The sequence below is a fragment of the Abramis brama genome (assembly GCF_963993115.1).
Source record: "Abramis brama genome assembly, chromosome: 15".
Classification (NCBI taxonomy): domain Eukaryota; kingdom Metazoa; phylum Chordata; class Actinopteri; order Cypriniformes; family Leuciscidae; genus Abramis; species Abramis brama.
This window is the reverse complement of record NC_139977.1, coordinates 34,983,041-35,006,775: the sequence shown is the minus strand read 5'-3', so window position 1 is coordinate 35,006,775 and position 23,735 is coordinate 34,983,041. Positions and strand designations below refer to the sequence as shown.

Sequence of the window (23,735 nt, the reverse complement as noted above, 5' to 3'; positions counted from 1 at the left end):
AACAGTCTTCTAGCGTCTGTAAAAAAATATATATATATATTGCATCACATTAAGTGTATTTTGATTGTCAAAACATTTTAGTAACTAAACTGAATTTTATTAGGTTTAGTGACAACATGTTACAATGTTTACATGGTACAATTTCTGGTAAGCTAACGTTACTTTTTTTTATTATTTCAATTCAGTTATTGGGATTTGATTTAATATTGACTCATTTGGATAAATATTAGGTAGGCTACGCAAGATAGGCATTAATTTTTCTCAAGAAAAAAACAACTCGCCTAATGCTGAAAACATGATACAGAGAGCCCCATCAGCTGGCAGTATTATTCATATTTAGCAAAATACTCCCTATAGCTCTTTTTGTTCTAGCCAACTACATGCTTTAGCCTATATGGTCATCAAATGGATTTCCTGAGGTAAATGTAATGTGACATAATTGTTCTCCAGCTGTTTTATTGACCCCTTGTTTGATTGATTGGTCGATATTATGTATGAGGAATATAAATTTCGGTAACTTGTACTGTATCTTTCAACATTGTTCATTCGTGTTTATTTACTGTTAGCTAGTAGCTAGAGAAGATCGGTTGGTTCACGTGCCGCTAGGGATCTGTCGCGTCCTTATACTGTCTATGGTCGCGTCACATTTACAAGCGCCAAAACGCTATTTATTGTCTGAATTTCGTCTGGTAGCCTATCTATTTCACAATATGTTATTAATGGGTTTAGTATTTTATCTGATATACCAATGCTTTACATATTGATTTGTTTATTGTATTCAGTATAGTTATAGACCATTTCTATATTATATGGTCTATGTTGATGTATATTTGATATACAATAAGACTATTTCACAATATGTTATTAATGGGTTTTGTATTTTATCTGATTTATACCAACGCTTTTCATATTGATTTGTTTATTGTATTCAGTATTATAGACCATTTCTATATTATATGGTCCACATAATGGCTGAAGTTACAGTTTTTGATCTCATAGTATTATTGAGATATTTGATCCAAAAAAGAAAGAAATAAACATCCAGCGCTTGAGAAAAACATAATTTCTGTATCTCCACTTCTTTCCAACCCACAGTGCTATCCAGCCTGTGGCTTTGTGCCTGCCCAGATTCCCCTAGGTCTGAGGCCGGTAACAATAGCACTTGCATATTGTTGTCCTGTTAGTTTCACTGCTTCTATTGTTCTCATTTGTAAGTCGCTTTGGATAAAAGCGTCTGCTAAATGAATAAATGTAAATGTAAATGATTGAAGAGAGTGATGAAGAAGATGATGAATATGATGACGATGAAGATGTTTAGGTCTTCAGCTGCTGATGGATGTCACTGATGATGATGATGAAGATGAGGATGAAGATGTTCAGGTCTTCAGCTGCTGATGGATGTCAGTGATGATGATGATGATGATGATGAAGATGAGGATGAAGATGTTCAGGTCTTCAGCTGCTGATGGATGTCAGTGATGATGATGATGATGATGTGTGATCTTGTGATCATGATGAAGGGTTTGATGAGAATCCTCAGTTTTGACATCAGAATCAAACTTTACAGGCTCGTCTGGATCATTAGACTAGAAATCACAAATATATATCAGATTATCCTCATATGGATTATAGTCTCAATTTAAAACAGACTAAAATGTGATGAAAGATTAAATTAAGTCCCATAATGATCAAACACTCACAGTCTGGATGTAGTTTCTCCATACTGTCACATCTATCACGTCTCTGTCCTCTTTCCTCTGGTGATTCACTGGTTTGTGTCTCATTTCTGTCCTCCATTTTTCTCTCAGTCTTCTTGTTTTCTGCTGATCTGTGATTTCTGCTGATTTTCTTTCTCCTCTTCATTTGAATCTGTTCAATCACACAGACAGAGTTTCATTAAAGCGATATAACATCATATCACGAGACATCAGATCAACTCCTGATCAACATCTGCATGAGCTCAGTGTTATTACAGCATCTCAGATTAACTCTACAATATTCACAATAATCAATGATGATGAGAAATGACAAATATAGAAATGTGAGTTTATCAGGAGTCCTCATTGGATTGAAAACTGATTATCATCATGATAGAAATAGTGGCTGAACTGATGCTACAGATTCAATCATGTTTTTGTTTTAAAATGTTATATTTGTCAGTTATTAACGTCTATCACGTACACACTGCAGATAAATTCAGTTGTCAATTAAATGTTTAGTGCTTAATCCTGTTCTGTACACACACAGATCAGTGACAAATGCATCTACAAAAACTGCACGTCAGGGGTGAGCAAATAAGTTTGACATCGGGACAAAAAAACATTTCGCCACTAGTTAGCGGACCAGAACATATAGTCAAAGGATAATTTAAGAAATTGATGAAACATGCAACTAGAACTGCCTGTCTTTTGTAACTGTTAGTGAGCTGTTACTCTGTGTCTCTGTGTGTCTGATTTGCAACGAAACGATCCACAGACTCTTTTGAATGTCTTTCAGATTAAAAGCTGTCAATTCATCTCTAAATAAAACATTGCTGCAAAAAAAGGTTCTCTAAGTTTTATATTGAAGGCAAATCACTAAAGACGAAGTGATTGTGAGTAAGTGTTGCTGTCATGACAGATCTATTTCAGAACCATATCTATTATTATATCTATTCAGATCTATTTCAGCCTGTTGCCGACCACTGCTCTACGCATGAATGAAAACGAACTCAACAACTTCGTTAATGACGTACGACAAGAGATGTCAGAGATGACAGATGACACGTATTATTAATTAGAGCTTTATCTCTCATCTATGTGCGATGCAAGTGTATGAGCCTTAGGTTTGGGTTACATCCAGTCAGGACATGTGAACTCAAGCTATAGAGGCTCAGAGTCTATGAAGGTAATATGATGCCATTTCCATAATAGCATCCGCACGGTAAGATTTGTGAAAGTGCACATAAGATTGCAAGCGTAAATAAAATTTGCATGTGCAAGAGAAGATTTGAAAACGTTTAAATAGTCTTTCAGGTGTAAGGGAAAAAATATTTGCAGCATTTTACTGTTATTCGCAAGTTTAATACATGCATTGTGAAACTGCAGCTTCATTCCTCTGACTTCCATTTTCTAAATGCAATAAATAAATAATTGGATAAATGCACTATTTATGATGGATAGATGCACTTTTATGATGGATAAATGCACTTTTATGATGGATAGATGCACTTTTATGATGGATAGACACACTTTTATGATGGATAGATGCACTTTGATGAAAAATATACCCATTGACTGTCATTATAAAGCTTGGAAGAGCCAGGACACTTTTTAATAACTCTGATTGTATTCTTCTGAAAAAAGAAAGTCATATACACCTAGGATGGCGTCAGGGTCCATCCTATTGACCCTGTTCACATTTCTGGGTTTCTCAGAAGTGGAAGGCATCATAGTTGGGTTAACTTCTATAGCAGTGAATGAAAGACTACATTAAATATATTTTTTGTGTTCCAATTTGCTCAAATAGCAAAAGAACAACTTTCAAAAAGAGTAAAAAAATAGATAATGGCAGTCGGAAGAGAGAAAGTTGTCGACTTTGTCACAGCCGTGCTATTTGAAACACCCTCACAGAAGTGTTAAAGTCCCTGTAAAGGCAATTCTAAAAAAAAATTCTAGACACATTATAAATGTTAGAAATGTATTGCTAAAACATATTACAAAGACTGTGAACTGTGAAGTGCTGAATTGTGGAGTTAGACCGTTAAACAGTTTTTCACCATTGCTGTGTTCCGGATTTTTTGGGCGTGGCTAAAACGGGGGCTCGATGACGCACTGGAGCCCCTGAGCTCCTGGACACGCCCCTACTTGATGACGCACTGGAGCCCATTCACATCAGTTTGCAACTCCAATCGCGAGTTACTGTCAGTACTATTAGTTACAGTTTGCTAGCTAGCTATGCCTTCGTCACGGAAATGCGTATTACCTGGATGCGATCACGTAAGTTACAAAACAGATTTAAATTTCCGAAAAACTATCATATCAACAAGAGGTGGATTAATTTTGTGAAGAGCCACCTTGATGGACAGCTGAGGATCACCACCAACACCCGCCTCTGTAGTGATCATTTTACACAGGATAGTTTTATAAACTTTCGTCGGAGACAACTGGGATTCACTGATAATCCGCTGTTACTGGTGAATGTGGCCGAACCGACTAACGTTATCTCCCGCCTCGGCCTTCATCCTCCCGTCGCGTCGACAACTGGTGCCATCGTCGGCAGTGCGTGCCCACCAATGAGTGTAAGTTGCCTTGTGTGCTTATGTTATAATTATAGTAGGTAGTCCAGGCTCGAACATGTATGGCTTTGTAAAACAAATGAAGCTGCTAGGAGCATCCATTCCGGCTGTAGCAGTGACAGTTGAGTGGCGATGGCAGCTTTCCCGCGAGTGGGCGTGGTTTCAGCGCAGCCAGCGGACACGCCCCCAGCGTTTGAGAGCAGAGACCACTGCTCATTTTTTCCAGATTTTGATAGCTTATTTTATGTACTTGCCGGCTTTTTTTATCATTCAAATTTGGCTGGGTGGCTAATAACACATTTTTCTGTGGTGTGACAAACTCAGAACACATACTTAATTTTGACTTTACAGGGACTTTAACTAGTTTTTGTGTAATATAATACAAATATAGTGTTATATGCGTAATTATCTTTTATTATGACAGTATGTGGCAACATGTACGTTAAAAGCGCATCTTCTGCACTAAACAATGATATTGCAATATTCTAGACTCTTACATGTATCTAACGCCACACTTACACTACAGAAGACTGTACATTTTTTTTGTGTGTATTTTTGTATTTTCAAACTACAAATTACTTGTATTTTAATTAAATACTTTTTTCACAGCAGTATTTTGTATTTTATTTAAATACATTTGATGAGTAAGTATTTGTTATTTGTAATTAAATACTTTTTGATGTATTTGTGCCCATCTCTGGTTAAAGGTTGTCAGAAGAACTGCTCATGCTACATAGGATGCCGTTGCCAGGGGTTGTAGTGTGATACAGCATTCTGAAACACTAGAGAGCAGCGACAGCAGCAGTGACTCTGAAAACAGCTAAACAAATTGTATAAACATTATTACAGAAATTAGCTATCACCCTGAATTGTAATCTGTTTGTCTGTTTCATTAATCGTTTTTTTTTTTTTTTTTGCACAAATTGCTACTTAATGTAACAGTTTTAATCAGTAAATACTTTTAAACCTACTCCACACATGACTCCTGTGTGTTTTAGTCTTTCAACATGTAGTTGTCAGTACCTTTGTCTCACACTCCAAACACCAGGATTGAACAGTAACCAGCCTAACCCAAAATCCTCAAATCCTTTTTTTTTATTTCGATAGAATAAATAAAGCTATCCCACTTGTGAAAGAATATTAGAAATACTAGACATTGCAATACAAATAATAGATATTGCATAAATATGCAAACGATATACTGTCCATACAGAAACAGAGCAGTATTAACATCAGTTAATGGAAAGTTAATCTTTCTTGGACCTTGTTTGAATTGACAGGCTATTATAGGCTTGAAATTGAATTCCCTCTAAATGTGAACATGAACATAATTAAACCTTTTTAGCATGTTTGGGTGATTCCGGGGAGTTAAAGCAGAATTTGAGGTATCATTGTTTTGACCCTAATTACAAGTTTCCAGCAGCTTGTTGACCGGGTTGGCCACCCAGGTTGTGATCCTCAGACATCATAGATTTCATTTTTATATGACAACCTTTTACAGCAGCCCATGTCTGCTAAACCCCCTTTGCCCCCTGGGTAGGCCCTATTTTAACGATCTGAAACGCAAGTATCAAGCGCGAGACGCAAGTAACTTTGTGGGCGGGTTTTGGGCGCTGTTGCTGTTATACCGGCGGGATAAAATGTGTTGGTCTGAAGTCGCTTCATTACTCATAGGTGTGGTTTGGGCGTAACTTGAAATAAACCAATCAGAGCGTCATCTCACATTCCCTTTAAGAGCAGGCGCGCTTGTTCCATGGCGGATTGCTATTATAACGGCGGATTTGCCAGGAGCGGTTCACAGCCGAGGAGACTGACATTCTCGTCAGGGCCGTAAAACACAGAGAAGTGACATTGGGGATGGAGAAACACACCCAAATTAACTTCGGTTAAACAGGCGTATGATAATTTGGGTAAATGTGTAAGCTAGATTTATGCTTTTATAATAAATTGTCTATCCATCTATCTATCTATCTATCTATCTATCTATCTATCTATCTATCTATCTATCTATCTATCATCTATCTATCTATCTATCTATCTATCATCTATCTATCTATCTATCATCTATCTATCTATCTATCATCTATCTATCTATCTATCTATCTATCTATCTATCTATCTATCGTAATAATGTATGATTTGCAAAAATGAAAACTGCTGCTTCTGTGTAGATGAGAGAATAAAAGTGTATTTGCGTTATGCACACGCTACATTGATTATGGCCAAGCATGCGCCCTTAAAATAGCATATGAATAACATGCGCAACGCACCACTGACTTTAGACTGGCGGAATTGTTTTCTAAACCTGCAAAATATGTTTGCGCTGGAACACGCCTCCTCTTTTCGCTGAACCGCCCAGGGAGCGCAAATGCATTTGTTAGTTTACTGACGTGTGTCTGTGGAGGGAAAAGTGCAAAATAGGAATGATACATGCGTCGGTGCACAAAGTCAATTGCGCTGGGTGCAAGATAGGGCCCTAAATGTCTAAATGACTTGTGTACATGCAGCAAAAAAAAGTTCCCAAAAAAGTTCCCAAAATAACCCGATTTGTACAGATTTGTACAGTTGCTTCTTTTTTTTACCTGCGCTTGCAGTGAATGTACCAATTCTACAAATAAATAAAATAAAACATCTCCAGTTAACTGGCAGAGCATTCATTTCGTTCGTTTTCTCGTTCGTTTTTAAATAAGAGACGATTTAGTCACATGGCCCTCTTCCTATTGAAAAAACAAAAGTTGTATCCAAGATGGCCGACTTCTAAATGGCCACCATGGTCACCACCCATCTTGAGGAGTTTGCCCCCTCACATATACTAATGTGCCACAAACAGGACTTTAATATCACCAACCATTCCCATGTTATTACGGTGTATCCATATAAATGGCCCACCCTGTACATTGTTAAAAGCGCTATAAATGAAGATGACTTGACTTGACTTGCCGCTTTAGCTAGCGAGCTAGTGAGTTGAACTGTCACCGTTAGTGAAGGTTCCGTTCTCTCGTCTTTTTGTAGGCTACTGACTGTAAACAGTTGTGTCAAGTAAACATCGGTATTCTCTTGGTCGGCGTTACGTCACAAATCATGTGACCTGCGTAGCAACAAGCCGCCGCCATGTTTGAAGGGTAAAACAAACCGATGGCAAAGCCCGAGGCAAATCAAAAAGGTATCTATTCACGAAAGTTTTGCTGTGGACTATGTCAATTATGGATACTAACGGACTGCTTTGTATTAATGATGAATGATATCTTTGTATTAATGATGAATGATATCTTTGTATGCGAATGTATATCGGTGGTGAGAAGTGAATGCAATAAAACACTCATGTAAAGTGCTTTGTGACTAACTAACGTTACATGTCTGTGAAAGGCGCTATATGAATACAGATCTTCTTCTATTACAAAATGTCTTATCAGTAACAGTCTTCTAGCGTCTGTAAAAAAATATATATATATATTGCATCACATTAAGTGTATTTTGATTGTCAAAACATTTTAGTAACTAAACTGAATTTTATTAGGTTTAGTGACAACATGTTACAATGTTTACATGGTACAATTTCTGGTAAGCTAACGTTACTTTTTTTTATTATTTCAATTCAGTTATTGGGATTTGATTTAATATTGACTCATTTGGATAAATATTAGGTAGGCTACGCAAGATAGGCATTAATTTTTCTCAAGAAAAAAACAACTCGCCTAATGCTGAAAACATGATACAGAGAGCCCCATCAGCTGGCAGTATTATTCATATTTAGCAAAATACTCCCTATAGCTCTTTTTGTTCTAGCCAACTACATGCTTTAGCCTATATGGTCATCAAATGGATTTCCTGAGGTAAATGTAATGTGACATAATTGTTCTCCAGCTGTTTTATTGACCCCTTGTTTGATTGATTGGTCGATATTATGTATGAGGAATATAAATTTCGGTAACTTGTACTGTATCTTTCAACATTGTTCATTCGTGTTTATTTACTGTTAGCTAGTAGCTAGAGAAGATCGGTTGGTTCACGTGCCGCTAGGGATCTGTCGCGTCCTTATACTGTCTATGGTCGCGTCACATTTACAAGCGCCAAAACGCTATTTATTGTCTGAATTTCGTCTGGTAGCCTATCTATTTCACAATATGTTATTAATGGGTTTAGTATTTTATCTGATATACCAATGCTTTACATATTGATTTGTTTATTGTATTCAGTATAGTTATAGACCATTTCTATATTATATGGTCTATGTTGATGTATATTTGATATACAATAAGACTATTTCACAATATGTTATTAATGGGTTTTGTATTTTATCTGATTTATACCAACGCTTTTCATATTGATTTGTTTATTGTATTCAGTATTATAGACCATTTCTATATTATATGGTCCACATAATGGCTGAAGTTACAGTTTTTGATCTCATAGTATTATTGAGATATTTGATCCAAAAAAGAAAGAAATAAACATCCAGCGCTTGAGAAAAACATAATTTCTGTATCTCCACTTCTTTCCAACCCACAGTGCTATCCAGCCTGTGGCTTTGTGCCTGCCCAGATTCCCCTAGGTCTGAGGCCGGTAACAATAGCACTTGCATATTGTTGTCCTGTTAGTTTCACTGCTTCTATTGTTCTCATTTGTAAGTCGCTTTGGATAAAAGCGTCTGCTAAATGAATAAATGTAAATGTAAATGATTGAAGAGAGTGATGAAGAAGATGATGAATATGATGACGATGAAGATGTTTAGGTCTTCAGCTGCTGATGGATGTCACTGATGATGATGATGAAGATGAGGATGAAGATGTTCAGGTCTTCAGCTGCTGATGGATGTCAGTGATGATGATGATGATGATGATGAAGATGAGGATGAAGATGTTCAGGTCTTCAGCTGCTGATGGATGTCAGTGATGATGATGATGATGATGTGTGATCTTGTGATCATGATGAAGGGTTTGATGAGAATCCTCAGTTTTGACATCAGAATCAAACTTTACAGGCTCGTCTGGATCATTAGACTAGAAATCACAAATATATATCAGATTATCCTCATATGGATTATAGTCTCAATTTAAAACAGACTAAAATGTGATGAAAGATTAAATTAAGTCCCATAATGATCAAACACTCACAGTCTGGATGTAGTTTCTCCATACTGTCACATCTATCACGTCTCTGTCCTCTTTCCTCTGGTGATTCACTGGTTTGTGTCTCATTTCTGTCCTCCATTTTTCTCTCAGTCTTCTTGTTTTCTGCTGATCTGTGATTTCTGCTGATTTTCTTTCTCCTCTTCATTTGAATCTGTTCAATCACACAGACAGAGTTTCATTAAAGCGATATAACATCATATCACGAGACATCAGATCAACTCCTGATCAACATCTGCATGAGCTCAGTGTTATTACAGCATCTCAGATTAACTCTACAATATTCACAATAATCAATGATGATGAGAAATGACAAATATAGAAATGTGAGTTTATCAGGAGTCCTCATTGGATTGAAAACTGATTATCATCATGATAGAAATAGTGGCTGAACTGATGCTACAGATTCAATCATGTTTTTGTTTTAAAATGTTATATTTGTCAGTTATTAACGTCTATCACGTACACACTGCAGATAAATTCAGTTGTCAATTAAATGTTTAGTGCTTAATCCTGTTCTGTACACACACAGATCAGTGACAAATGCATCTACAAAAACTGCACGTCAGGGGTGAGCAAATAAGTTTGACATCGGGACAAAAAAACATTTCGCCACTAGTTAGCGGACCAGAACATATAGTCAAAGGATAATTTAAGAAATTGATGAAACATGCAACTAGAACTGCCTGTCTTTTGTAACTGTTAGTGAGCTGTTACTCTGTGTCTCTGTGTGTCTGATTTGCAACGAAACGATCCACAGACTCTTTTGAATGTCTTTCAGATTAAAAGCTGTCAATTCATCTCTAAATAAAACATTGCTGCAAAAAAAGGTTCTCTAAGTTTTATATTGAAGGCAAATCACTAAAGACGAAGTGATTGTGAGTAAGTGTTGCTGTCATGACAGATCTATTTCAGAACCATATCTATTATTATATCTATTCAGATCTATTTCAGCCTGTTGCCGACCACTGCTCTACGCATGAATGAAAACGAACTCAACAACTTCGTTAATGACGTACGACAAGAGATGTCAGAGATGACAGATGACACGTATTATTAATTAGAGCTTTATCTCTCATCTATGTGCGATGCAAGTGTATGAGCCTTAGGTTTGGGTTACATCCAGTCAGGACATGTGAACTCAAGCTATAGAGGCTCAGAGTCTATGAAGGTAATATGATGCCATTTCCATAATAGCATCCGCACGGTAAGATTTGTGAAAGTGCACATAAGATTGCAAGCGTAAATAAAATTTGCATGTGCAAGAGAAGATTTGAAAACGTTTAAATAGTCTTTCAGGTGTAAGGGAAAAAATATTTGCAGCATTTTACTGTTATTCGCAAGTTTAATACATGCATTGTGAAACTGCAGCTTCATTCCTCTGACTTCCATTTTCTAAATGCAATAAATAAATAATTGGATAAATGCACTATTTATGATGGATAGATGCACTTTTATGATGGATAAATGCACTTTTATGATGGATAGATGCACTTTTATGATGGATAGACACACTTTTATGATGGATAGATGCACTTTGATGAAAAATATACCCATTGACTGTCATTATAAAGCTTGGAAGAGCCAGGACACTTTTTAATAACTCTGATTGTATTCTTCTGAAAAAAGAAAGTCATATACACCTAGGATGGCGTCAGGGTCCATCCTATTGACCCTGTTCACATTTCTGGGTTTCTCAGAAGTGGAAGGCATCATAGTTGGGTTAACTTCTATAGCAGTGAATGAAAGACTACATTAAATATATTTTTTGTGTTCCAATTTGCTCAAATAGCAAAAGAACAACTTTCAAAAAGAGTAAAAAAATAGATAATGGCAGTCGGAAGAGAGAAAGTTGTCGACTTTGTCACAGCCGTGCTATTTGAAACACCCTCACAGAAGTGTTAAAGTCCCTGTAAAGGCAATTCTAAAAAAAAATTCTAGACACATTATAAATGTTAGAAATGTATTGCTAAAACATATTACAAAGACTGTGAACTGTGAAGTGCTGAATTGTGGAGTTAGACCGTTAAACAGTTTTTCACCATTGCTGTGTTCCGGATTTTTTGGGCGTGGCTAAAACGGGGGCTCGATGACGCACTGGAGCCCCTGAGCTCCTGGACACGCCCCTACTTGATGACGCACTGGAGCCCATTCACATCAGTTTGCAACTCCAATCGCGAGTTACTGTCAGTACTATTAGTTACAGTTTGCTAGCTAGCTATGCCTTCGTCACGGAAATGCGTATTACCTGGATGCGATCACGTAAGTTACAAAACAGATTTAAATTTCCGAAAAACTATCATATCAACAAGAGGTGGATTAATTTTGTGAAGAGCCACCTTGATGGACAGCTGAGGATCACCACCAACACCCGCCTCTGTAGTGATCATTTTACACAGGATAGTTTTATAAACTTTCGTCGGAGACAACTGGGATTCACTGATAATCCGCTGTTACTGGTGAATGTGGCCGAACCGACTAACGTTATCTCCCGCCTCGGCCTTCATCCTCCCGTCGCGTCGACAACTGGTGCCATCGTCGGCAGTGCGTGCCCACCAATGAGTGTAAGTTGCCTTGTGTGCTTATGTTATAATTATAGTAGGTAGTCCAGGCTCGAACATGTATGGCTTTGTAAAACAAATGAAGCTGCTAGGAGCATCCATTCCGGCTGTAGCAGTGACAGTTGAGTGGCGATGGCAGCTTTCCCGCGAGTGGGCGTGGTTTCAGCGCAGCCAGCGGACACGCCCCCAGCGTTTGAGAGCAGAGACCACTGCTCATTTTTTCCAGATTTTGATAGCTTATTTTATGTACTTGCCGGCTTTTTTTATCATTCAAATTTGGCTGGGTGGCTAATAACACATTTTTCTGTGGTGTGACAAACTCAGAACACATACTTAATTTTGACTTTACAGGGACTTTAACTAGTTTTTGTGTAATATAATACAAATATAGTGTTATATGCGTAATTATCTTTTATTATGACAGTATGTGGCAACATGTACGTTAAAAGCGCATCTTCTGCACTAAACAATGATATTGCAATATTCTAGACTCTTACATGTATCTAACGCCACACTTACACTACAGAAGACTGTACATTTTTTTTGTGTGTATTTTTGTATTTTCAAACTACAAATTACTTGTATTTTAATTAAATACTTTTTTCACAGCAGTATTTTGTATTTTATTTAAATACATTTGATGAGTAAGTATTTGTTATTTGTAATTAAATACTTTTTGATGTATTTGTGCCCATCTCTGGTTAAAGGTTGTCAGAAGAACTGCTCATGCTACATAGGATGCCGTTGCCAGGGGTTGTAGTGTGATACAGCATTCTGAAACACTAGAGAGCAGCGACAGCAGCAGTGACTCTGAAAACAGCTAAACAAATTGTATAAACATTATTACAGAAATTAGCTATCACCCTGAATTGTAATCTGTTTGTCTGTTTCATTAATCGTTTTTTTTTTTTTTTTTGCACAAATTGCTACTTAATGTAACAGTTTTAATCAGTAAATACTTTTAAACCTACTCCACACATGACTCCTGTGTGTTTTAGTCTTTCAACATGTAGTTGTCAGTACCTTTGTCTCACACTCCAAACACCAGGATTGAACAGTAACCAGCCTAACCCAAAATCCTCAAATCCTTTTTTTTTATTTCGATAGAATAAATAAAGCTATCCCACTTGTGAAAGAATATTAGAAATACTAGACATTGCAATACAAATAATAGATATTGCATAAATATGCAAACGATATACTGTCCATACAGAAACAGAGCAGTATTAACATCAGTTAATGGAAAGTTAATCTTTCTTGGACCTTGTTTGAATTGACAGGCTATTATAGGCTTGAAATTGAATTCCCTCTAAATGTGAACATGAACATAATTAAACCTTTTTAGCATGTTTGGGTGATTCCGGGGAGTTAAAGCAGAATTTGAGGTATCATTGTTTTGACCCTAATTACAAGTTTCCAGCAGCTTGTTGACCGGGTTGGCCACCCAGGTTGTGATCCTCAGACATCATAGATTTCATTTTTATATGACAACCTTTTACAGCAGCCCATGTCTGCTAAACCCCCTTTGCCCCCTGGGTAGGCCCTATTTTAACGATCTGAAACGCAAGTATCAAGCGCGAGACGCAAGTAACTTTGTGGGCGGGTTTTGGGCGCTGTTGCTGTTATACCGGCGGGATAAAATGTGTTGGTCTGAAGTCGCTTCATTACTCATAGGTGTGGTTTGGGCGTAACTTGAAATAAACCAATCAGAGCGTCATCTCACATTCCCTTTAAGAGCAGGCGCGCTTGTTCCATGGCGGATTGCTATTATAACGGCGGATTTGCCAGGAGCGGTTCACAGCCGAGGAGACTGACATTCTCGTCAGGGCCGTAAAACACAGAGAAGTGACATTGGGGATGGAGAAACACACCCAAATTAACTTCGGTTAAACAGGCGTATGATAATTTGGGTAAATGTGTAAGCTAGATTTATGCTTTTATAATAAATTGTCTATCCATCTATCTATCTATCTATCTATCTATCTATCTATCTATCTATCTATCTATCTATCTATCATCTATCTATCTATCTATCTATCTATCTATCATCTATCTATCTATCTATCATCTATCTATCTATCTATCATCTATCTATCTATCTATCTATCTATCTATCTATCTATCTATCTATCTATCGTAATAATGTATGATTTGCAAAAATGAAAACTGCTGCTTCTGTGTAGATGAGAGAATAAAAGTGTATTTGCGTTATGCACACGCTACATTGATTATGGCCAAGCATGCGCCCTTAAAATAGCATATGAATAACATGCGCAACGCACCACTGACTTTAGACTGGCGGAATTGTTTTCTAAACCTGCAAAATATGTTTGCGCTGGAACACGCCTCCTCTTTTCGCTGAACCGCCCAGGGAGCGCAAATGCATTTGTTAGTTTACTGACGTGTGTCTGTGGAGGGAAAAGTGCAAAATAGGAATGATACATGCGTCGGTGCACAAAGTCAATTGCGCTGGGTGCAAGATAGGGCCCTAAATGTCTAAATGACTTGTGTACATGCAGCAAAAAAAAGTTCCCAAAAAAGTTCCCAAAATAACCCGATTTGTACAGATTTGTACAGTTGCTTCTTTTTTTTACCTGCGCTTGCAGTGAATGTACCAATTCTACAAATAAATAAAATAAAACATCTCCAGTTAACTGGCAGAGCATTCATTTCGTTCGTTTTCTCGTTCGTTTTTAAATAAGAGACGATTTAGCGCTGAAATGTGTTTTTTAAATCAAGTGATCAAAGTGCTCGTTGCCGCTGCACACGCCACACTGTCTTCACTCGGACGCGCGCTTCAATCCGTTGCGGATACTCTCTAGCCTGGGTTTCCCCATGCTGCCTTGAGCCTGGACACCATGGACCAGATTTTCGCCTCAGCGAGGGAACCAATCACAGAACGGGGAGGGAGCAGCAAGACGATGGCGACGTCTACGCAACACACCGAAGCAGTTTGTTTATATCTATGGATCCAACATGGCATCAGACGCGAAGTTACCTTTCGATGTCTTCTTCCTCGTCGAATTTCTGTCGCTCTACTTACGTCATCTGGTATAATTGAAACGACTGGCTATGAGCTACGTACAGGCGCATTTGATAGACATTCGTATTGCCCAATAAACGGCTCTGGGCATTCGTAAACCACGCCTCAAATACGAGAAAATTACCATGTGGTTCCCAGACCACGTCTCAATGAGTCTGACGTTAGCCAGGCTAGATACTCTCTATTCGTTCTGGTGAAATCACAAAACGAGCACACAAACGTGTCCCTGCTTGATATACAACCACTGATGAACATAATGAGTTTTAATTAAATGCATCCTGAGAGTGTTTATTTGGTCCAGAAACAGTATAAAAATGAGACCATAAATGATGTTGAAATATGTCCACAATGGCCACGTTTGAACTAGTTTTTAATCTTGTACGAAGGCTCGTCTACATCGGACGTGCAGAACACGTCAAAAAAGATTCATTCTGGCTCCTCTTTTTAACTTACAACTTTAGTGACAAAGACCTTGAAAAGACGTCTTTTGGACATCATTTTGCTTAGTGGATTGTGTTTAGTGTTTTGCAGCACAAGTGCATCACATTGCGATGTGTGTTTTAGTGAGTAAGAAAGTAGGAGTTTTGCAAGTAGAGTGCATGAGATTGAGCGTATATGGAAACCAGACAGGAAGTTCTTTAAGAAAGTGTGTCTCTGTGTCTCTGTCATGTGTTGTTGTTGAGTCTGCAGGTGTAGAGTTATTCTGTGCTGTTGGAAGGCTGTTGTTGCTTTTTTTTTTTTTTTACTTTTGTACTGTATTGTTGCCAAATTCAGTTCACACATCACTGATGTCCTGATGGTTATACTACAACACTTATTTTGAAAAATTGTTTTATTATGAAAAATAACAAAGATGAAAAATTAAAAAAAAAAAAAAATGAATAAAGATTTTACTGTGATATAAACTTCAATACTTATAAACCTCACTTTGCAATACTATCAACTTTTTCCCCCACACATGTACTCTTGCCAGTTATAGTACAACCTTTGCATAATCCTGGGACATTTTCTATAGAGCCACATATAGTCAATGTCAAGAGATATTGTCTGAATTTGGTCTGAATATTGTCTGAATACAGTGAATTACAGTGAAGTTATTGAATATTTTACACACTAAAAATCATCAAAAAGATACATTTACAATTGTACATACAATCAAAAACATTTTTTTTCCAAAATAAGTGTTGTAGTATAATCATCAGGACTTCCGTGATGTGTGAACTGAATTTGGCAATACAGTGAATTACACTGAAGTTATTGAATATTTTTCAAAAGAATCATAAAAAAAAAAAAAATTACAATTGTATATACAATTTAAAATATATTTTTCCCAAAATAAGTGTTGTAGTATAACCATCAGGATAGCAGTGATGTGTGAACTGAATTTGGCGACAATAGAGTTAATTACATTTAAGTTATTGAATATTTTTCATAAACATCGTAAAAAAATTTTTTTACAATTGTATATAAAATTACAAATATTTTTTTCCCAAAATAAGTGTTGTAGTATAACCATCATGACATCAGTGATGTGTAAACTGAATTTGGCAACAATAGAGTTAATTAAATTGAAATTATTGAATATTTTTCATAAAAATCGTCAAAAATATAACTCCTGTAGCCTATATTCAATAAATGAAAAGTTATAGTTTAGAATTGATTTTACACATTCAGACACCAGAGAAGAAGATGATGATGATGATGAATGATATATAACAGTGTTTGATCTTAAACATCAGAAATACTCAGTTTGGTTTGTCACTATTAATGCTGTTTTGTCGACTATCAGCGCCTTTTATGTTTGTTTTTGGTTCAATATATTGTATTAGATCATGTTTAGCATATTGAGTCTTTTTTGCTTGCCATTTTTCTCTTTCTCTTCTGTATGTGTCTGTAGTTTGTGATATATGTGTTATAGCCTATATTCTCAAATGCATTAATTTCTCATGATAAAGAAAGTGCATTAATTTCTCATCTCACTAAAATAGAAAGATGAATGTCCAGATTTAAATAAATGAACACAATCTTTTCTCACAGAATGAAAGAGGAAGTGTTACTAAGCAGAGGAAGCGTCCAGAGAGAAACACTGATCAGTGTGATAATGTTCTCTGTGCTCTTCTCCTCGCTCTTACACAGATACACACTCCTCCTCTGGCTTAATGTGATCAACACACATGATCACTTGTGAGGAAACAATATAACTGTTGACTTCCTTCTTCTCTCCATCATAATTAAGACATTTCGGGGATGAGCTCATTCTAATATATACTTTGCAGTTATATCTGGGTCGAGGCAGAAACATTTCTTACTTTTAAAGCTGTTGAGATCATTGCAATTTGTATGTCAGGGTGGCAGAGCTGCAATATGGCTCTTTTATTAATAAGGTAATTACAGTAAAGATGATAATGCATCATCCAGAGGAGCTCAACTGATGACAGATTTGTAGATCTCTATCAAACACTGGTAAAAACTGATAATATAAAGTACGGGTTGGTTGATAAACTTTCCGTGTCAGGTGAATGTAAACTCTTTGAAATGTTAACAACTGAAACTTGATTAAATGCATTGTTCATGACTCAATAATATGCATTCATCAGTTTTTAAAAGAATCTTTAAAAAACACCTTTTTGAAGCTTTATTTAGAGTTTTGCACTGATTTAGCACAATGGATTTATATATGTCTAATAAACTGCACGTTGGGGGTGATAGTAGAAAAAAAATCCTGAGCCTGAACTTTTTTCACTGGGAGGTAAGCGGGCCCCTAAGCCAAGATATATGCCCTGATCAACATAATTGTCAAGCGGGATCCAGGGGTGTGCTCTCCTAGGAGAACATTTTGATAAATAGTCCCTTAAATGAGTCTTGTGACTTTTGTGGATATACAGTACAGGCCAAAAGTTTGGAAACATTACTATTTTTAATGTGTTTGAAAGAAGTTCATTCTGCTCATCAAGCCTGCATTTATTTGATCAAAAATACAGAAAAAAATGTAATATTGTGATATATTATTACAATTTAAAATAATTGGTTTTCAATTTATTATACTTTAAATTATCATTTATTTCGGTGATGCAAAGCTGAATTATCAGGATCATTACTCCAGTCTTCAGTGTCACATGTGACATCCGGTCTATCACATGATCCTTTAGAAATCACTCTAATATTCTGATTTATTATGAGTGTTGGAAACAGTTCTGCGGCCTAATATATTTGATGAATAAAAGGTTAAAAAGAACTGCATTTATTCAAAATAATTTTTTTTTTTAATATAAATCTTCTTTATTATCACTTTTTATCAATTTAACACATCCTTGCTGAATAAAAGTATTGATTTATTTAAAAAAAAAATAAAGAAAAAAATTACTGACCCCAAATTACTGACCAGTAGTGTATATTGTTGTTATAAAAGATTTCTATCTTGAAAACATTTGCTTCTTTTTTTTTTCTTTTCTTTTTTCTTTTTCTTTTTTTTATTCATCAAAGTATCCTAAAAAAGTATCACAGGTTATGAAAAAATATTAAGCAGCAGAACTGTTTCCAACTTTGATAATGAATCATCATATTAGAGTGATTTCTAAAGGATCATGTGATAGACTGGAGTAATAATCCTGAAAATTCAGCTTTGCATCACAGAAATAAATGATAATTTAAAGTATAATAAATTGAAAACCAATTATTTTAAATTGTAATAATATATCACAATATTACATTTTTTTCTGTATTTTTGATCAAATAAATGCAGGCTTGTTGAGCAGAAGAAACTTCTTTCAAAAACATTAAAAATAGTAATGTGTCCAAACTTTTGGCCTGTACTGTAAATGGACATCATTCAAGACATGAGATGAAAAAACCCAATACAAGCCTATATTACAGTAGCAGGTTTCAGTAAGTCAAATTTAAGACCATTTTAAGACATTTTAAGACCATAAAGATTGAAATTTAAGACCTACACGACGTATTGCCAAAAATATTCAAATCAAAGAATTCATTTTATTTCAATTAATTCAGTAATTGAAAAAGCATTAATTTAATTTACAGATAAAGCAATCACATTAGTAACCTTCCACACCCAACAACGCGTGTCAGAGAAAAGAACAGAATCAGATATATTTTTTTTTATAGAAAATTGTACTTATATTATACTGTAAAAAACACATAATTAGTTGATTTTAGTTGATCATAACAAGATATGAAATGGCATGAACATTTCATCTCATGATTATAGTGACAAAAATGATCACTATCACAGAATCCTGTTCAAAAAGTTCTAATACTACACAATGAAATCAATTCACCAAGTTTTATGTCGAAAACCAGCAAATAACAAATAAAGTATCAATATGCACTTTTTGTTTACATAAACATTAAAATAATACCATTAAAAATGATAGCCAGAATTTAAAAGTGTCTTGCTATTCCTTATAAACTAACATGTACAAGTTCAAATAAAGTTTTGACAAAAAACTTTTTTATAAAAAGATAAACCTCACATATTTCAGACTTTTATAAAAAGAATGAGTCAAAAAAAGATAAATTACTTACATTTACAATGCACTTTAGCTTATCTTTTATTATTAATAGTAAAATTAGGCCTGATTTTCCCGTGGCGTCTGTTGTTGCTATGCAGCTATGCAACCATGCACTGCGCTCTTCACAATGATAAAGTTTTAGTGGCTAATGGATTTCCACCACCGAAAAACGCCTGGAAAAAACGAGCGCGTCGCTTCAATTATGAGCGCGCTTACCTAAGTGCGCCTATTTGAATGAACTTGAGCGCGCAAAAGACGCGATATGTGAACGGCCTGTTGGCGAGCTACCTCAAATCAGGCCACGAGCTACAGCTGCTTGATGACTAGGGTCTAACTCGTGTCGTGGCAGCACTTTTTTCCCGCTAGTTCCATATAATATTTTCCTTGCGCACAAAGTGCAGAAACATGCTTCTGGTTGCCGGAGTTTTTGACACCAGCTTCCACCTCCTCTATCCAAGACCATTTATTCTGTATGCCTTTATCGACAAGTTTGGTGTCTTCCCCTGGCTTCATAAAGTTGCACTCCATGACTTAGGCTATGTTTCGCGCTGCCAGTGTGGGAAACACATTCGTAGTGTATGGGAAACACAAAACAAATTCGCACGTTGAGTGACTGCTGAATCAATCTGATTTTTTTTTTTTTTTTTTTTTTTTTGCAGACACGTCTGTACACGCCGGAGTGATATCAGGCCTGTATACTGCGGTGTATCTGCACTTTTCACAAAGACCAACACAGGGAAGTTTAATAATTATAAAAGGTTTATTAAAAATAAGGAGCAAGGAAAGGCTTGAAAATCCAAGGATCAGAAACTGAAGGAGAAGGAGTCCGTCTCCAGGATCCACTGAACCCCAAAAACGGGCTGATCCGCCGCTGTTCCGCACAGACATTTATTCACCTTTTTTTTTTTTTTTTTTTTTAAATCACTATTTTTATTATCAGAATCTTTTATATAAAAAAAAATATATTAAAAAGTGTTGTCAGCATTGCGATTCTATTTGTATACACAGTACAGGCGTGCACTCTTTCACAGATGTAGGCTATTCACGTTTAAATGTACATGTATATTTCTATAGTAGACTCACTTGGTTGTTGTGGCCAGTGACCTGGCGGCCGTGAATAAAACTTCATTTCTACAAAGAGCAACTTGGGAGTCGTGACAGGTAGGCTATAGCCGATGCTGCGCAGCTGAGAAACATAAGACTAACTAAAGATTCTACGCTCAAAAGACAACAACACTCGTGTAAAAAAAATAAAAATAAATAATAATAATAATAAAAAAAATCACAGAACAAAAAACACAGAACACTCGTGTGTGATTGAGGAAGTGGCAGTGGCTTCTTGACGGGACGCCGTCACCTTAGGCTAAGTATTGTATTGTATTGTAATGTAAGTAGCCTACTCAGGGAATTATCTCAAGATAATGTAGGTTTTATTTTGAACAACTGCAAGTTGTTTAAGTTGTCCGTGGTGAAGAAGTCAGATTAAATAGATTGTATTCGTATTAAGAAGTTCCACGACACAAGCAAGTGGCAAAACATTTAAACATGTAGCCTACTTATTACATTTTCATGTCAATCTGTGTTCGTTTTAACAAATTGTCTAACCCGTTAACCTGGGTACAGGAAATAATAGACTCACTGCAAACGGAGCGATATGGCACACGTTTTAACCCTTCCAATTCCTATAACTGGGGTCTTCAAAACAATATCCATAGCAAACTTTTTTTTCTTTTTTACAAACGAAAGTTACCATTAGGGTTGCCAACTTATGGAAAGGAAAATAAGGGACAATCGTGGTTCTTTATAGGAAAATAAGGGACAGAATAAGGGACACCGAGAATATTTGTACTGTACCACACAGTGCATATCATTTCAGCATATGCAGTTAAATATGAGTACAAAAGATGTATAAAAGGTTCTCATACAAACACATTTGGGTCATTTCGGAAAAATCAACCAAATTTCAGAAACTTTCCCGGCTCAAATTTTTGATTTTGTTAAAAGAAAATATTCTGAAGAAAGACAAACATAAATGAAGAAGAAAGCCAAAACATTAGGCTACATGTGATGGATGTCTATTTACTGAGTAATTTACAGTTTTGTAAAATGGGTCAAAATTACTATTTTCACCTAAGATTTGGAGTCAGATTACAGGGGGATTAAAATGACTTTTTTATTATTTTAGCATTATTTTACTTTTACACAGAGATTGTTAGGTCTATTGGTTGACTTTAGCCATTTGTTTCATTATAGCTATGCCAACGGTGACATTTTAAAAATAGGAAAAACTAACTTACTTTTGTTTTTTTGCCCAAAGTTTGCATGTCTGCTACTCATATTAAAAATATCTTAATATCCTAGATTCTAATTCCTAAAAAACTTTTCTTTTGGTTTCTTAATGTTTAAGGCTGAATATGGTTCATTTTAAGTCCCAATATAGGGATGTTAATGTGGCTCCATGAGTAAATTAGTTTACATTTTCAGTGGTCGCACATTTTCTGAAGAACAAATAATGTTGAAACTAGAAATGTATATTGTTCTTTTTTCTATCATCAACACAATTGAACATTACTGAGTGCCATAAATAGTATTTTTCCAAAGTTTGTGTGCCTGTAACTCTAAAAGTAATAAAGATATCTTAATATCCTTCTATATTCTCATTCGTAATAAACTTCTCTTTTGTAATCTTCATTTTAAAGGCCCAATATGGTTCAGTCCCATAGAAATAATGTGGCTCCATGTTCAAATTGTTGAATTTTACCCATTTTAAATGTATAGCTATACCAATGAATATTACTGTATCATCAACCTCTATTCAAAACGATAAACATAAGTTTTTTTTTTTTTTGGTCAGAAAGATAGATGGCATAAAATTTAAAAGCACACTAATTAAACGTAAAAAAAAAAAAAAAAAAAAAAAGCATTTAAACAATGGCACTTAACATTTTGAACTAGGCCTAAATGTTTTTGCAACCATGTATAAATAAATGAAAAGTGCATACTTTCCAGATAAAGAGAGCTTACTAGTATGGGCTGCTTTTGGTGCGTGAGATTTTATTGGTTATTTTGTGTTTCAATAATGAGGTCCAAAGTAGCCTACGGTACAAGTTACTTTAATGTAAGATGTTTTTCTCTATTTAACATTAACTTACAATAGTGAAAGATTTTTGATAACGTCTTCCGCCAGACTGCATGTTTTCTTGCGTTGCTGAATGTTGGACTCATGAACAATAATCACGTTGTTTGTAGTCGACAAACTGATTAACGTTAGCCCGAATCAAAACGCGGACAGTGAAAGAATGGATTTGCCGTTAGCGCGAGTCCCGATGGCTGTGAAGCGGGAGCGACAGCAGGGAGAGGATTCTGCTGGGTCTTAAAGCTTTCCTCGAAAGGCTATGTTATAGGCTACTAACAAAGATTTGTCTCAAATAAATGGTTAATTCTTAATTTAGATCATATGCCTGAAAATACGGGACAAACTGCGTTCCGTATGGCTTTCATACGGGACGCTTCATTGATGCCTTAAATACGGGACGATTCCGTATTATACGGAACGGTTGGCAATCATCCTTTTGAGGTCCAACCCGTGCATAATTATCATAGTAGATATAATGCTCTGTAAGGAGTCAGGAAAATCAGTGTTACTTTCAGATCACACCTTACACACAATCTTCCTTTGTGTGGCAGCGTTTTTTTCAGCTGCGTCTGTCATGCATTTCCTAAACGAAATCTTTTTTTGTCAGTTTGTGCTGCGCATTTACAAATAGAAATTCGATCAGGCAACAACACATGGCATCCAGCAAATTTGATACCAACTCACCATGAAAGATAGGTCGACCATCTGACTCCAAACATGCTCGATGTTTCCACAGCACCACAATGAGCGTCCTGAACGAATAACGAGAGTGTGTAGTCATCACACATTTCCCTGACATTAATGTGCAGGTTTAGGTCACTCTGAATATCACTTTCAATTAGGTTGTCAACTTGTCACATCATATCTTGCGCAGTTCAGGCGTTTTATTGTGTCTCTGTGGGCAGAACCTCAACGACACAGTGTCTATCAGGGGTGTGTTTCCCAAAAGCAGCGTTAGTCAACTGTGCTCGCAAGTCCCGTCATTAATATCATAGTTCAACGAGTCTGTGTTTCCAGAAATCATAGTTCAATAACAAACAATGATAAACAGCATCGCAGAG

The 23,735-nt window shown here is 36.0% G+C and overlaps 1 protein-coding gene and 1 long non-coding RNA gene across 2 annotated transcripts in view; both read right to left on the bottom strand.

The window, feature by feature from the left end:
• LOC311096824 (uncharacterized protein) overlaps positions 1-23,735 on the bottom strand; it is a 160,273-nt gene that overhangs the window by 109,156 nt on the left and 27,382 nt on the right. The gene's annotated exons all lie outside the window — the stretch shown is intronic.
• LOC311097430 lies at positions 7,770-23,593 on the bottom strand. The gene is made up of 3 exons (XR_014609260.1): positions 23,359-23,593; positions 9,391-9,559; positions 7,770-9,276 (listed from the first exon to the last, which is right to left on the bottom strand). It is a non-coding gene; the product is annotated as an uncharacterized lncRNA (long non-coding RNA).